Source organism: Phoxinus phoxinus, assembly GCF_949152265.1.
Source record: "Phoxinus phoxinus genome assembly, chromosome: 15".
Lineage (NCBI taxonomy): Eukaryota > Metazoa > Chordata > Actinopteri > Cypriniformes > Leuciscidae > Phoxinus > Phoxinus phoxinus.
Genome location: NC_136890.1, coordinates 32,068,039 through 32,080,658, shown reverse-complemented (window position 1 = coordinate 32,080,658; position 12,620 = coordinate 32,068,039). Strand labels below are relative to the sequence as shown.

At 39.0% G+C, this 12,620-nt stretch overlaps 1 protein-coding gene across 1 annotated transcript in view; it reads right to left on the bottom strand.

Annotated features, from left to right (window-relative positions):
* cux2b (cut-like homeobox 2b) overlaps positions 1-12,620 on the bottom strand; it is a 159,362-nt gene that overhangs the window by 32,625 nt on the left and 114,117 nt on the right. The window lies entirely within an intron of this gene.

The following is a 12,620-nucleotide window of genomic DNA, read 5'->3' as shown; positions in this document are numbered from 1 at the left end:
GCGTCGCGAGCGCGCGCGTGTGAAGCTCGCTCCAGGAGTGAGCAGGTGTGTCAGGGCGGTCTGTCTCGGCCCTGTCAGCGCTACACCGTCATTAGCAGCGGGGAGCACGCGCGTCTCTCTGGGCCCTCTGTAATTACGCTCTGACATAATTAACCCAGCAAGCCCATTAGCCTAGCGCCGAATGCAAAAAAAGCTTTGCTATAATTATTTGTTGTGTGCATGCTAATGAGACCAGCTGTGCGCCCATCGTACAACACGAACAAATTAATTTACAAGGCTGCGCTTTAAGGTTTTTTTCCCCCCTTGTACCTCTCAAATACACACTCAAAAAGCTTCACGTCTTTTTTGGCTATCAAGTGGATGCGCAAAGTTCAAAAACTGTCTCTTGTCAGACGAGCTGCTGGAGATTGACTCTAGTGTTTCCCACAAATCAATGAGAAATACAAGTCAACTTCTTATTTAAGCTAAACAAGAAGTATTCCAAGTATATATTCAGAGAATGTGTGTGTGTGTGTGTGTGTGTGTGTGTGTGTGTGTGTGTGTGTGTGTGTGTGTGTGTGTGTGTGTGTGTGTGTGTGTGTGTGTGTGTGTGTGTGTTAGAGAGAGAGAGAGAGAGAGAGAGAGAGAGAGAGAGAGAGAGAGACACTAAACATCTTCAGAGCTCTGCATATTTGGATTTAAGACCCCATAAATTCCTCATGATTTACACTTCAGTCAGATTAATAAGGATATAAAGTGAAGTTAGATGAGGATTACATTACAATAATACAAACTTAAGTGTAACTACAGCTCCCTTCTCCACTTCCAGGGAAAGATTCAACTCATCCATTAATACAACACTAACAACAAACTACCAAAAAGTACCGGTATTACCTCACTTCTCTATCTATCTATCTATCTATCTATCTATCTATCTATCTATCTATCTATCTATCTATCTATCTATCTATCTATCTATCTATCTATCTATCTATCTATCTATCCATAATCCATCCATAATATATCCATCCATCCATAATCCATCCATCCATCCATCCATCCATCCATCCATCTATCTATCCATCTATCTATCCATCCATAATCCATCCATCCATCCATCCATCCATCCATCTATCCATCCATAATCCATCCATAATCCATCCATAATCCATCCATAATCCATCCATCCATCCATCCATCCATCCATCCATCCATCCATCCATCCATCCATCCATCCATCCATAATCCATCCATCCATCCATCCATCCATCCATCCGTCTATCAGTCTCTCTGTCTGTCTGTCCGTCCGTCCGTCCGTCCGTCTGTCTATCTATCTATCAATCAATCTATCGGTGTGTGAAATCATTCATCATACATCAACCAATATCTCACAATAATATGCAATTTTCACCAGATGCCACTATGACGTATTTTAACGTGTCTGTCTGTGTGCAACCATGGGAACATTGTGACCTGATCTTAAATGTTCCATGAAAAACATCATTGAAACTTAAATTCCTCTCATTTTAACATTCAACATTTCTGTGCCCTTCATACTCGAGCAGTAATAATAAATGCTTTTGCAAAAGCCTTGATGAAGAAAGTAATAACGTGGAGAACGAGGTAAAGCGAGAGATGCGTCTCTTCCTGCGGCGGCGTGCGCTGAAAGACAAACTCTCCTCTCAAAGCCTTTTTGTTTTAGTGGCGTTGTGAAGGACACAGTCGGACAAACATCAATAAGAATCAGCTGTGAAGTGCGCTTGAAAGCGGCGCAGAGGAGCAGCTGCGTGAGGCTCCGCTAGAGACGAGTGATCTCAATAAAACATGAAGGATACAAACAAGAGGAAAGCCAACGGATCGGCCGGGAGAGGCCAAGCATTTGTGTTAACTCTGGAATATTAACTGAAGGCCACCGGGATGATTTCAGGAGTCATGAGGAACCAAATGTGGTGCAGAACATCTATTTAAAAGCTGTGTGTGATTCAGATAAAGTCATATTCAACTCCTGCGAGAGACTGTAACTTAAAAAAGGCACTTCAAATGTCAGAATATCAGAGCATGTGCCATTGATTTCAAATGCATTTACACACTTTAACATTTGACAACATTTTGGCTCGACGTCCTTAAAACAAGACTGGCTTGCAACTAAACCTCACCAAAGTTGGAGTTGTCTATAACATGCATTGTACATTAGTTGTTATTTTGAATCTTTTCAGTGAATCAAAACCAGTCTGAACGAATTAACCAAAAGATTTGCTTACAAAGCAGACTCGGCTGTTCTGAGCGGTTCTGGATTTAACATCTCACACACACACTCACTGAACTGAAGACCGCCTGGTGTTAATGATTTTACGGTTTAATGATTAAAAAGTGCATTTACTTCTCTAACTGTAGTTAGTGTGTAATGTTGCGGTTTGAGCATAAACAACATCTGCAAAGTTACAACGCTCAAAGTTCAAAGCAAAGGAAGATATTTGCTTTTAAAGAAAAGGACTACAACAAACGGCTGGTAGGGACTACACGACATTCCTCCCGGGTTAGTGACATCACTAACTAAAAATTTACATAAACACGATTTATAGATTATCAAGAAAGAAAATGCTAATCAATGACTAAGTTACACATAATAAGCTACATAAATGCATCAACTAACCATTCAGAAATGTCCTGTTGCTTCTACATGTTGTCACTTCTTCTTGAGTCTCTCCATCATTGTCTGACTCCAGTTTGAACATAAAAGGCTAAAAGTTTTTGAAATGTTCAGTGCATGTGTGTGTGTGAGAGGTAAAAGGACACAACCTCTTGTAGCTCCGCCCCCTGTGCCGGGAGCTGCAGCTCATTTGCATTTAAAGGGACAGACACAAAAACGGCACGTTTTTTCTCACCCTCAAAAAGTGACAACTTTAACATGCTATATAAAAATATCTGTGGGGTATTTTGAGCTAAAACTTCACACACACACTCTGGGGACTTCAAAGATTTATTTTACATCTTGTGATTTGGCATTATACCACCCCTTTAAATGCAAATTTTGGTTTCTTTGGTCCTAAATTACTTAATTTTATGAACTGATCTTTGAACTGAACTGCACACTTACAAAAACGTATTAATAAAGCTTGATCAAAAAAGTTGTAGCGCATATAGCGAATAATTGAATCGGTTTTGTTGAATCAGTTGAAAAGTTAAAAAGAACAGATTTGTGTAAATGAGTCAGGCCGAAAAATTAGAAAAATAAGCTTAATTCTAAAAACAAATCTTAATCTGACATAATTTGACTTGTTTTAAGGACGTTTAGAATTTTTTTTTATTTTTTTATTACTGGAGTAAATTACACTTGTTTTATATTTTGATATTTAATACAAAGGCATTTGTATATGTCCAAATACTTTGATTCAACTGTATTCAGTCACATTTCCATGCACACTAACTCTACAATTACTTAATATAATTTATTTCATCAGACAAGGCACTTAAAAATGCCATTATTTCCATGACGGTCTGTCAAGAGGATATACTGTACTGTAAGATGCTCTGAGACACGTGAAGCCTTGTATATTCACCTTCTCAAACACACACACACACACACACGCTTCAGTTTTCTCCCTGTGGGCTTGTTCTCTATAGGGACTCATTGGCCGGGCAGCACTTTTATGAACATAATGCATTATTAAACATCTCAAACATCTCCTGGGCTTTGTGTTTATTACTGCTCTTACAAATCATCAGTACATAATCTCTAGCGGCCCACAGAGATCTCTCTCTCTCACACACACACACACACACACACACAGATCGCTAGCGAAAAATCCCCTGAAAGAGTCACATCTTCCACAATAAGACACCCAGAGTGTGAACTACTAATGAAACACGTGACACGGTCCCGGAGGACCTCAGGACCATAAACAACCAGAATACAACGTTTCTTTATTTTCTAGATGAAAAGGTAAGTCTAAGCATGTTGTTTTTTAAGGGTGCAAAACTACAGTATTTTATGTGAGTTTCACCTTCAGTCTGGAGGAAAATAATGAACTACACAAAATACTGTCACTCTTCCATGAAAACAGTGACATAAAGAGGCTTACAGACGCGTGAGGGAACTACCAGGGTGAAAAATACATCCCGCTGTAAGCGTTTCAATACACACATGATAAATTGCATCTCAAACTGTCATGAACTTTGAATTCTTGAATGGTTAAAGCAATAGTTCACAAGCATTCACTGGCCATCTTTCCAGACCTGTATGACTTGAATTTCTGGAGCACAAAAGGAGATGCGGATCAACGTTGAATGAGGATGCACACTCTCAGGTTTCCAAAAAACAACCACAAAACATCATAAAAGCACCAAAAAGAGGTCAATATGATTCATGCACTCTATTCCAAATCATATGCCAACTTTGTGTGAAGAACAGAACCAAATTTAAGCCATAATTCACTTATAAACACCAGGCGCATATCAACTTTGACATCAATGATATACGTAAATGCAACATCAGAGATTTATGTCACTGTGATTTTTAGTTTTAAATGTATGTTATATATTTATTTTATTGTTTTACCTTTGTCCCAAATGCATTCTCAATCTTAAATTATGAAAATCTATCATAAACAACACATTTTTTAAGAACAACTGTGACAAAATCATAAAATCAATAGTTAAATGAGCCATTTAACTATTGGTCTGTTCATCAAACAACCATCAAATGACTTCAGAAAATTTGGAATATAGTGAAAGATTCATATAAACTACTTTTATAACAATTTAATGGTGCTTTTTGTCCTTTTTTTGAGCCTAAAAGTATGCGAAACTTAAGTTAAAGCCAAAATTTAAGCCGTAATTTGCTGATTCACTGCTCTCAAATGTAATATTTTCATTCATGGGGACATAAACCCCATGTTTGACATCAGTGATGCCAAGTGCCATATTAAACCCAAATGATTTGAGCGCTATACGGAGTAAGATTATCAGTGAATGCTGGCTTAAATTTGGGTCTGTTCTGTTCCTCAAACAAAGCATCAAATGACTTCAGAAAACTTGGAATATAGCGCACGCGTCATATGAACTACTTTTAAAACAGCTTTTTTTTGTCCTATTTGAACCTGACAGTACTGTATAATGAAAGTGGATGGTTGATTTCAAAGCGTTTATGAACACTGTGTGAAGTCAGCCAGGCTTTCAGGTTTAGAGATGAGTAAATAAGTTCACCTGCGGAAGTGTGGCGCAGTACCGCTGGTCACCACTAGCCCGCGCAATAGCACTAGCATTCATTAGAGAAAGCGGCAGGTTTACAGGGTCTTTCATGACAAAGGCGTCTTCAGAGCCGGCTAAAGTTCGGTCCTCTTATACAGAGCTCGTTTTGGTCTACACGCAGAGATTTCCTGAAGATCCAGAGCTCTCGACTGACATGAAAAGAGCAAGACACTGCCTCAGGGGTACTGGTTGAGGGAGAGGTGTGTGTGTGTGTGTGTGTGTGTGTGTGTGTGTGTGTGTGTGTGTGTGTGCGCGCGTGGGGGGGTGGTGGAGGGGGGGCACAGGGGGATTATGGGTACAAAAACACAGGCAGAGGTAGAGCGCGCACCCGCGGCGCGTGTCTTACGGCGACGCCCCTGGCAACAGCCTCTCCAGGTGAGACGGATTCAGAGACGCCTTTGAGTGACAGTACATGCACACGCTCCCCTGGAGGGACTAACTTTGACTTTACCCGCTCTTCCTCCAGTAAGCGGATGCAGAAACGGAAAGCATCCATATGACCGCGGGGCATGAATACGACGGCGCTAAAAACACATAACCGAGAGGTGTGTGTTATTTACGGCGGGCGAAGGCTCTGGTGATTGTTCTTGCAGGGGATTGGGATGGGGAACGTGTAACAGATGGCCTGTTAACAACATCAGGTGAGCCGCGAGCCTCCCAGAAGAACTACCTGAGAACGCGGAGACGCTCCGAGTCGGACGCTTTTAGAAACCAGACAACAGACCTTCCCTTAAGAGCTCAAGAAACTCAAGAGCTGCCAGATCTGAGGAAGTTGCCAATCGTGGAAACAGACAAAGAAATAAAATGTTTAACTTTGTTATAAAAATAAAAAAATCATGTTATTTTGGTGAACGCACATATATATATCTCCCGAGAACATGTTTCTTCAACTGCAAGGGCTTTTATGTCCTAAATGTTGATTTTTATTAACACTAACGGAAATAAATATTTTTTGTTGTTGTGTGAATTCTACTATCATTTTATTTGAATAGAAATGTCCTTTATATTTTGATAGTAGCCTATTGTTTTACCTTTGTCCCAGATACATTCTCAATTCCAAAAATAAAATATTTTTAATTACAACTATGATCAAATAATGGCACTTAAAAATGTATTTAAAAAAATTAAATAAATATTTTACATTTTTATTGTGTGAAAAAAAACTTATAAAAAACTTATAACTATAAATATTGAAAATTATTATTGTACCCAAAATTATGATGTAATTTTCACCACAACCAACAATACTAACCCTAATAACATTTTATGAGAAGTATACATTTTTATTTTGGTGAACACACACACACACTCTCACACACAAATAAGTAAGCACAAACTCACGCACACACACAAACAAACAAACATGCACGCTCGCAAAAACACACTCTCACACACAAACATACACATACTGACATATGCATGCACACACAAACACACACTCACTCACTCATTGTGCTATCTGTCTTTATGAAGACACACACACTATAGCATATAGCTCATTTGCAGGTGTTTCTTCAACTTCAAGCACTTTTATGCCCTGAAGGTTTTTATTAATAACTGAAATAACTAACTTACATTCTCAACATTTACATTCACATGAAAATTCACCATACAAACATTATTTTAAAATATAACTATGGTCAAATAACGAAATAAACTGTAGAAAAGATTATTGTAGATTATTGATTTCACACTATAAAGGTTTTTTTTTTTTTACACAAAATTGTTATTTTTCACCTCAACTAACAATACTAATCCTAATTGTGTTTTATCAAAGGTATAATAACTTGAGAAATATCAAGGTACATATCACTTTTAATGATCATATTTAGTTTATCAGAATATTTAAATTATAACAGAATGTTTTATTGTGCATCATTTCCAATTAGGCTGTAATTTTGTCACAATATGCAAAAAATATTAAATTACTCTTAGCAAGAAAAAAAAGAAAGAGTTGGACACAAATGTTTAAAATGTAATGTCCACCACCAATGATGGAATTATGGAAATAAAACTAAAATAAAAATTGATGTCGCACATTAGCAGTAGACAAATGAAATAAACTAGTGAAAGTGCACGTTTATTTTCTAAAGATCCACAGGGCCAAAAGTGCTAGAGTTGGAGAAACACTCACATCTGTTTTACAATTATTTTTTCATAATTATACACAGCTGAACAATCAGGGATTCAATAATTGCTGACGAAACAGTAAAACAGAGCAAAACATAAGAACGTGGAAACGGGGAGCCATCATCACGTTGATATCAGACAGAAAGAGAGACACACACACAGAGCGATTAGCATGTAGACCGTAAAGGACGCATCAGCATTTCCCCTCCGCCTCCTCCTGCAGTGAACAGACAAACTCAACTCTCTGTAGATAAACAGATGAGCAGTTTTGTGTTAACTTTATCAATACCTTACAAGCGGCGCATTAAAGCAGCGGTCGTAGGACTCTAACGCGGTCAGATATGAGTTTATCATAATACAGTACTGGTGAATAAATATTACAGGTACAGTAACAGAAGCCGCCTAGAATCATGATTATGACAATCACATAAAACAGGTTTGAGTTGCTAAAGCAGAACCCGATTTAATCCATCAGGATTTGACTGGATGGAAATATGTTCAGCTGTGATATTATTACTAGGGCAACCTTAACCCTACAATATTAAACTTTAGCACATAATTCATCCCACACTGATTAAATAACGAGGCTTACTTTTCTAAAGAGAATCTACAATTCCGAGGATCATCGTTTTATATCATCCTATCGCCCAGCCCTAATCTGACAACTCATCTTTATTGGAAAATAAAAGTATATTGTTCAGAAATTCCAATGCTATCTCACGACCAAGTGAGTACGAGGTGGCTAAACCCCAGTGATGGGCAGGTTTAGGGGCGGGGTCAGGGGTAGGCCAAAGAAATAAAATGGGCAACTCGTAAAAATTCATGCAAATTTGGCAACGCGTAAAAATTCATGCGAATTGGGCAACTCGTAAAAATTCATACGAATTGGGAAACTCTTAAAATTTCATACGAATTGGGAAACTCTTGATAAATTCATACGAATTGGGAAACTCTTAAAAATTCATACGAATTGGGAAACTCTTAAAATTTCATACGAATTGGGAAACTCGTAAAAATTCATACGAATTGGGAAACTCTTAAAATTTCATACGAATTGGGAAACTCTTAAAAATTCATACGAATTGGGAAACTCTTAAAAATTCATACGAACTGGGCAACTCGTAAAAAATTCATGCGAATTTGGCAACGTGTAAAAATTCATGCGAATTGGGCAACTCGTAAAAATTCATACGAACTGGGCAACTCGTAACAAATTCATGCGAATTTGGCAACGTGTAAAAATTCATGCGAATTGGGCAACTCGTAAAAATTCATACGCATTGGGCAACTCGTATAAATTCATACGAACTGGGCAACTCGTAACAAATTCATGCGAATTTGGCAACTCGTAAAAATTCATCCGAATTGGGCAACTCGTAAAATATGTACGAATTGGCGTGAGATTAGTGGTTTGCATGTAAACCCTTTAAACAGGTCTTTATAACTGTTGATGTGTGGCACTTTGCTATACAAGTAAAGACAGATTGTGTTTGTGCTCTGATTATGAACACAAACATGTTGGATCAACAATCCACAAGCATGTTGGTGTTTCTGGAAGCTGAGCTAGTTTACTGTCCTTTATGCACCTGGAACGGTTCATTCCCCGGGATGGGGGGGGGGGGGGGGGGGGGTTGACCTTGCTCAAAGCCAGAGGAAGGAACAGATTAATAGGTTGCTGTAGACAACAGGCTCACCCTCACAGATGGCAAGATCCGTCAGAGGTCGATACAGATGAAAACGTAGCTCTTCACAGGGAGGTCAAGCGCCGGGTTACGCTCGCATCACACGAGACCGATGACATCTGATGGCCACGGCTTTGGGGGGGAAACTATGGCCACGTTTAACCACCTTGGTAACATGCAAATCAGAACGTGTTTTTGTGCTAAATGAACCAGCCAAGAAAATAATAATATTAAATGCCACAGACGAGGTCATATGGATTTATTCAGTGGGACTGGATGGAATCAAAGACGGCTGTTTTGAAACGCTCTACATCGGAGCAACACCAAACAGCACGGCTTGCACAAAACACAATTTCAATTGCACATATCAACGCTGCAATAATACTTTAATAAGCATATGGCTGCACACACAAATAGTGGTTAAAATTACACTTTAAATCACACTGAGAAATCATTATACTTTTCAGCACTGAATGACATATAGGTTGCCTTATCCACCATCTTGGATTTATTCTCTGAGTCAATCAGAATGCATTCTGGGATTGCCATCTAGTTAAGTTGCCTATGTTGCCTTAAAGGGACAGTTCACCCAAAAATCTAAATCCTGCCATCATTTACTAACCCTCAAGTTGTTTTGTTCCAACCCTGCATGAGTTTATTTCTTCTGCCGAACACAAAAGAAAATATTGTAAAGAATGTCAGTAATTAAACATTTGATGACTTTTTTTTTTTTCATACTATGGAAGTCAACAACTGTTTGTATTCTGTGTTCAGCAGAAGAAAGAAATTCATACAACTCAGAACAACTTGAGGATGAGTAAATGTTGACAGAAATAGCATTTTTGGGTGAACTAAGTTGCCTTTTTTACTCTTTAAAGTCTGCGTGAACCAGAAGTTGAGGGCAGAGGTGAAGCGTTTTCAACCCAAGACGTCAAACTGACGTCATCAGAAAAAGAACGCCATTCCAGACCGGATGTAACTTTTCAGATTTTGATTAAAAATTACCACGGCAAACAATTTTTTTCTGTGTATTTACTTACACGGATTAATTGTTCACCACAAGACTAGTAATATACGCTAACAAAATAAATAGGGTAAATTTTTATTTCATGTCGACTTTGAATTTACAGCTTTCCATGTTTGTACTGTTATACAGTAGGGGGCGCTATTACACATCTACTGAAAGAGTCCAGAATCTCCTGATCAAAACACAGGTGAAGAAGAAGCAGAAACAAGCGATAGCACATGTAGAAATACGGGATCATCAACATTAAACAGCAGATACATCAAAACTGTCTAATGTTACTGAAGGAAACGTGGAGCAGGACGAGCTACAGGACCGTGAAGCTTTGAGTGTGTCGATGGACTCCATCTGTGTTTTGAATCCCATCTGGATGTAGCCTTTGACAAAAATGAGATTTGATAGTTTGTTGATAGAAGTGTTGATTAAAAACGAGAATGCATGAAACCACAATAAAACGTTCGTTGTTGATTAAAAGCTGAGGCTCTATTCTTTCTTTGGATATATTGCATGTTCAGATACTCATGCAACAGCCATGATAATTTTGTTAAAACGATCAAGAATGCTGGCGGTGGCTGGCAACTTAAAAAAAAAATGCTGGCGGGGAAAGAGTTAAAGAGCCGTCTCTTTGGTTTGAGAGCCGAGTTTATCTCTCCAGAAGAAGCCTCCATTACCCGATGACTGTGTAAAGAGTGGCATCAAGCCTTCTGTGATCTCTGATAGGACGGTCTAGCGTCCTCTTTCTGCCGTCTCTATGTGTCTCTTCCTCTCTTATCGTCTCTCCTCTGCTCCACACTCCTCATCAATCCCACACTTCACATCCAGCTGAGCTCTGATTGGCCCAGAACCCGAGACCATATGGACCCACCCGACCCCAAAACACTCCAACAAGCACATTAAAGGAGCCACTTTCCACACGTTCATAAACACTTATTATATTACTCATAATTTGGTTTTACTTTCATGATCATTTTTTAACAGACAGTTTGTGCTACTGTATCTTTAAGACGTTTATGAACTCATCAGAGCAAACCAAGGTAATGGATAAGTCAGTCATATGTTAATGAGCTCATGGAAATGTGCACTTTAATACAGTGGACTAAGTGACTAAATCAGTGTTGTTATTGTTAAATAATGATAAAATTATTAGTTTGTTAATTAAAATAAAGCTGAAAATAATTGTCAACATTTGTGACTGTACCTTTAAGATGTCCAAATCTAAGACGTAATTATTAAAAATCATTTTGGGTAAAGTTGAAGTAAAGTTGAAACAAAATAAAATATAAATATTTAATATAAATCTTATATATATGATATCTTAAATGAAAATTAGAAATGTTTTCTTGCCAACTAATTGAAATAAAATTAGTTAAAGTTGACGAATGAAACTGATTAAAACTGAAATAAAAATAAGTTAAAGCTAAATAGAAATATTTAAAAAAGGAAAAAATGCATTTGATCAAATTTAAAAATAACTGAAAATATAAAAATAAAAGCTAATTCAAAATGTTAATAAATACTATATTTGTACATAAATAATCCTAAAATAACACTGACCTGTATGTTTATGTATAAAGATGGGTGGTCATAGTAAACAAAAGAGCTCATGATTGTTATGTTGTGTGTGTCTACATCAAACTCTTCTACTTCAAAAAAGGAAGAAAAATCCTGTTTTACAAAATATATATATGATGCTTTTAACAGATTTTTAATTGCACCCCAAAAAAAATCTATATCATGCAAGTTACTTCTTATAGGCTAGTTGTGTTCCTTTGAGTCATGAATGTTCCTTGTTTCTGTGTGTGTGTGTGTGTGTGTGTGTGTGTGTGTGTGTGTGTGCGTGCGTGCACGCGTACGCGTATGTGTGTGTGTGTATGTGTGGTGATGGTGTGGTGTATGCGCGCGTGTGTGTGTGTGTGTGTGTGTGTGTGTGTGGTGATGGTGTGGTGCGTGCTGCGTGTGGTGATGGTGTGTGTGAGTGTGTGCGCGTGTGTGTGCGTGCGTGTGTGTGTGTGTTTGTGTGTGTGGTGTGGTGTGTGTGGTGTGGTGTGGTGTGTTGTGGTGTGTGCGCGTGTGTGTGGAATGTGGTGTGTGTGCGTGTATGTGTGTGGTGTGTGTGCGTGTGTGTGGGATGTGGTGTGGTGTGTGTGCGCGTGTGTGTGTGTGTTTGTGCGCGCGCGTGTGTGTGTGTGTGTGGTGATGGTGTGGTGTGTGCGCGTGTGGTGATGGTGTGGTGTGTGCGCGTGTGGTGTGTGCGCATGTGTGTGTGTGTGTGGTGATGGTGTGATGTGTGCGCGCGTGTGGTGATGGTGTGGTGTGTGCGCGTGTGGTGATGGTGTGGTGTGTGCGCGTGTGGTGATGGTGTGATGTGTGCGCGTGTGGTGATGGTGTGGTGTGTGCGCGTGTGGTGTGTGCGCATGTGTGTGTGTGTGTGGTGATGGTGTGATGTGTGCGCGTGTGGTGTGTGCGCATGTGTGTGTGTGTGTGGTGATGGTGTGATGTGTGCGCGTGTGGTGATGGTGTGATGTGTGCGCGTGTGGTGATGGTGTGGTGTGTGC